The 4,918-nt window shown below is 45.8% G+C and overlaps 1 pseudogene across 1 annotated transcript in view; it reads right to left on the bottom strand.

Moving 5' to 3' along the window:
- Window positions 1–862: 862 nt before the first annotated feature.
- Window positions 863–4,918, bottom strand: part of LOC311222753 (netrin receptor UNC5C-like) — a 498,634-nt pseudogene continuing 494,578 nt past the window's right edge. The window contains exons 9-10 of the transcript in view: window positions 4,160–4,334; window positions 863–1,025 (exon numbers count right to left, since the gene is read on the bottom strand). The product of the transcript in view is annotated as a netrin receptor UNC5C-like (transcript). The remainder of the gene's footprint in view (window positions 1,026–4,159; window positions 4,335–4,918) is intronic.

The raw sequence follows: 4,918 nt of genomic DNA, 5'->3' as shown, positions 1-4,918 counted from the left end.
ACTGGTCAAAAAGCACGTATAGCCAAGGCTCATCCCTCTCTCTCCCTCTCTCTCTCTCTCTCTCTCTCTCTCTCTCTCTCTCTCTCTCTCTCTCTCTCTCTCTCTCTCTCTCTCTCTCCCTCCCTATCTATTTTAGTACAACTTAGCGTCAGGAGAACAACTGGTACAGTATAGCATATACCATACTGACACTAACCAAGGTGCCATTTTCTCAGACAACCTGTCTATGTTCTGTTATGGTTTAGTTCCTGATTGACTGTGAGGTGAGGTGACACATTATTCTTGTCTGTCTTCTCCGTCAGACACACACATGACACTATAGCGTCTCTCACTCACACACACACTCACTCACTCACACACACACACACACACACACACACACACACACACACACTCACTCACTCACTCACTCACTCACTCACTCACTCACTCACTCACTCACTCACTCACTCACTCACTCACTCACTCACTCACTCACTCACTCACTCACTCACTCACACACACTCACTCACTCACTCACTCACTCACTCACTCACTCACTCACTCACTCACTCACTCACTCACTCACTCACTCACTCACTCACTCACTCACTCACTCACTCACTCACTCACTCACTCACTCACTCACACACCTCTCCCGCAGCACTCTGTCCGCCTGTCGCCTTCTCGTTCCATGGCGACCACATCGCCATGGTTACCATGGTGTGTTTTGGTACAAACACTCAAGACACCACGGCTACATCCCTTCTCATTATGCTCCTATATTCCCATTGGTTTGCCCTCTAGCTGCTGTGTCGACCGCGTCTCCTACTCCTAATTATCCAGAGTGTTCTGTCGTTGATGTGGCGACCGCATCGCCGTGTCAGTGTTCCATCGTCATGGCTGTGAAGCTGCCGTCGTGGCGACCCATCTCCTCGAGGACCGCCGCCAGGTCGTTCAGGTCTCCGTCGGGGAAATGCTGCGCCTCCCAGAGATCCAGGATCACACCAGTAGGACTGGACTTGGTGGCAAAGTAGTTCAGATACCTAGAAGGAGGGAGAGAGAGAGATGAGGATGATGACAGGTTTTCTTTAATTAATCATCTTCCCTTTATTCATTTGCTTAGATCTTTTGTACACGTGATCTCGAGAATGTGCTGAACGAGCTCAGTGGTCATTTTTAGCATGGTGTTATTCACTGTCAAAGATGTAAAGAAAAATCATAATTTATATTCTCCTTTGTTTCATCACAATTTACTCACGCCTAGTAACAGACACAATATTTCTGAGATCCATAGATGTCCCTAGATACCAAGAACATGCAAATGGACCTTGTATAAGTGAAGCAATCTCCCATTTAATTAGGTATGTATTTTTAGGCGGATTTTCAGAAAATAGGGCTTAACAGGTTAAGTATTACTTTTATCCGATAACACTGAAGACCAAACCAAACACACAAATCCTCATATTTGACAGACTTTTTCATTGCTGTTACAGAGTGTGATTTGAGAGGTCAGAGGAGGAAAGTGAGAGGGATGGATGAGGAAAGAGAGAGAGAGGGTGGGAGAGAAAGGAATGGAGAGAGGGAGGGAGAGAGGGTGGAGGGAGAGGGAGTGAAGGATGAGTGAAATACTGTGTCAACTACAACAATCACACAGCAGGCACCGGATGGAAGAACGGACGACGAGCCCTCTGGTTCAGCGGCGAGTGCACTTCCAACGGTGTGAGTTAAAGTCTGGCAAATACTATATTAAATAGTAAATACAGCCTTTCTTAACCCTATATAACCCCGTTCTGATGTTCTCATAGTGGATTCACCAGGCAAAGACCATCTGCAGGGTTAAAAATAGGATGGTCTGCTCCTGTGCAAGTCCAGCTACTGTCAAGCCTCCTCATAGTGTTTAGCTACGGGACTAAAGCTCATCACAACCTGATACTGCTGACCGTACAGAGGCCCGGGACATGTTCCTCCACTCCATCTCTTTGTTTCTGTCCTCCGTCCGCTATTCATTATGTCTCTGTCTTTCTCCTTTTCACATCATCTCCCTCTCTCTCACATCCTCTCTTGCTGTGTCTCCCACCTCTCTCCCTCTCTCTCTCCCTCTCTCTCTCTCTCTCTCTCTCTCTCTCTCTCTCTCTCTCTCTCTCTCTCTCTCTCTCTCTCTCTCTCTCTCTCTCTCTCTCTCTCTCTTTCTGCAGCTTGTGATAAGGAATATCCTGCTGGGATGTGAACTCAATAGCTAGAGAGATCCGCCTCTGCCGCTTCTCCGGGGTGTGTGTGTGTGTGTGTGTGTGTGTGTGTGTGTGTGTGTGTGTGTGTGTGTGTGTGTGTGTGTGTGTGTGTGTGTGTGTGTGTGTGTGTGCATGTGTGTGTGTGTGTGTGTGTGTGTGTTGTTGTAACATACCAGCTCAATAGAAGCTAAGAGAGCTGCCAGTATTTCCGTTGCCACCGCTCAGTATACAGTAGTTGGTGTGTGTGTGTCTGTGTGTGTGTATGTGTGTGTGAGAGAGAGAGATAGAGAGAGCAAGAGAGCGAGATATATATATATATATATATAAAAAAATATATAAAAGAAATACCTAACCCTAACTAACCCTACTGTCATGCACTTGTCCTAATAAACGAACCTACACTGTAACACGCAACACTTTGATGAACATTGTAACTCAGCTGATAGAGTTGTATCCTTCCTGATGACTTGTCGTACAGAACTTGTAAGTCGCTTTGGATAAAAGCGTCAGCTAAATGACTAAATGTAAATGTAAATGTAGAGAGAGAGAGAGAGAGAGAGAGAGAGAGATATATAGAGAGAGAGAGCGAGAGAGAGAGAGAGAGAGAGAGAGAGAGAGAGCGAGAGAGAGCGAGAGCGAGAGCGAGAGCGAGAGCGAGAGAGAGAGAGAGAGAGGAGAGAGAGAGAGAGAGAGATTGGGTAGGTGTGTGTAAAAGGAAAGAAATGATGAGGTAAAGGAGCTGTGAGAGCTGTGGCCATGGAGTCAGAATGTCAATTCATGGAGTCATTAGCAGTCAAAAGGTCCTCCCTCACCTTGTTACCACAGATTCTAGGCCAAACATCTACCTGTCCACCATACGTACATGTCCATCATGTCCATCATAAAGTACCTATCTATCTTGTGAAATTACACCACACCATTGTAAAATTGTAAAATTGTAAAATCACAAAATTATAATTGTCCAGTGGTCATAAAACACTCCCCCCTCCCTCAGCAACTAACTGTGACAGTGCCCTTTGAGCAAGGCATTTAATCCCCCCAACTGCCAACAACAGTGTGCATACTCGGCGTCCAACAGAGAACGACTGTAGTTGTACAATGCCGGATCGGCTCCATCGCTCCATCGCTAAACAGAGAGAAACAGATGGATGGTGTTGCTGTCTGTTGGTTCATTTTTTAATTAGAACCTAACATAATTGCGCACTTGCAGAGACAACAATTGTTGTGATGTTTCGAACCACAGTTCCAAATAAAGCATCCTCTTCAAACTTCTGTCCTTCGAAGCGGACACAGATCTGCACGGAGACGGACACGTCATCAGTTCCGTCCGACGTTTCCCCATTGAAAATGAATAACCCTTTCACTACCGCACTACAAAGGGTTACACTTTCACTAACACACTACAAAGGTTAACTCACTAACACACTCGAAAGGGTTAGCTCTTTCACTACCACACTATAGGAAGGTTAACCATTTCATTGCCACTCTACACAGGTTAACACTTTCACTAACACACTACAACGGGTTAACCCTTTCACTACCACACTACAGAAGGTTAACCCGTTCACTAACACAGTACAGAAGGTTAACCATTTCACTACCACACTACGAATGTTAACCCTTTCACTACAATAACACACTATAGAAGGTTAACCCTTTCACTATCACACTACAGCAGGTTAACCCTTTCACTAACACACTACATAAGGTTAAGCATTCACTACCACACTACATAAGGTTACCATTTCACTACCAACTACTGAGGTTAACCCCTCCACTACCACACCACATAAAGTTACCCTTTCACTACCACACTGCATAATGTGTATCCTTTCACTACCACACTTGACCATCTGTCGTGTGGTAGCGAAAGGCTTAACCTTCTGTAGTGTGGTGGTGAAAGGGTTAAAAAGAAACATAAACAGACAGAAGAACAATAACGTGCTCACCTGTCCAGGTTGAGTTTGTGGGCCAGCAACCTCCAGTCATTCCCTCTGGTCTGCGGAGCGTCCAGACTGCCGCACAGCTTCTGTCTGATGGACAGGGGGATGCGGAAGGCGTTGGGGCCGATCAACGTGGTGAGCTAGGCAGGTCCATCAGGGATGTGTCGATACACTGGACCTCCTGCACAGGCAAGAAGAACGGGAGGTTTACTACATGCTGTATACTACTATACTATATATGGGGCATGGCTATATGCTGGGCACCGTAAAAGAGACAAATAGAAGGAAGAACCTCAACAAGAGATAGGAAATAAATGGTCAATGGATATATTGTTCATCCAGACAACAGTGACAGTGGCTCAGAAGGTAGACGGAACGGTTCCCGGTTCGATTCCAGCTCCTCCCGGTGGCGTGTCGAAGTGTCCCCTAACTGCTCCCAATGAGCAGGTTGGCACCTTGTATGGTTGCCTCCGCCGTCGGTGTGTGAATGTGTGAGTGAATCGGTGAATGTGAAGCATAGGTTGTAAAGCGCTTTGGATACAAACGCTATATAAATGCAGCCCATTTACCATTCAATATAAAATAGACACCTTTGATCATAAACCCTTTAGCCCTTTATTATCTCTGTCTCTCTCTCATCAGCCTCTCATGCCATGCATCAGTGTGATCTAATGAGCTCCTTTCTCTCCTTTCTGTTTAGTTTGTCGTTCTATGCCTCAATACGATTCTCACAATCCTTTCATCCTCTCTCTCCATATCTCCCTC

Source organism: Notolepis coatsorum, assembly GCF_963971535.1.
Source record: "Notolepis coatsorum genome assembly, chromosome: 1".
Taxonomy (NCBI): Eukaryota; Metazoa; Chordata; class Actinopteri; order Aulopiformes; family Paralepididae; genus Notolepis; species Notolepis coatsorum.
This window is presented reverse-complemented; position numbering and strand designations above follow the sequence as displayed.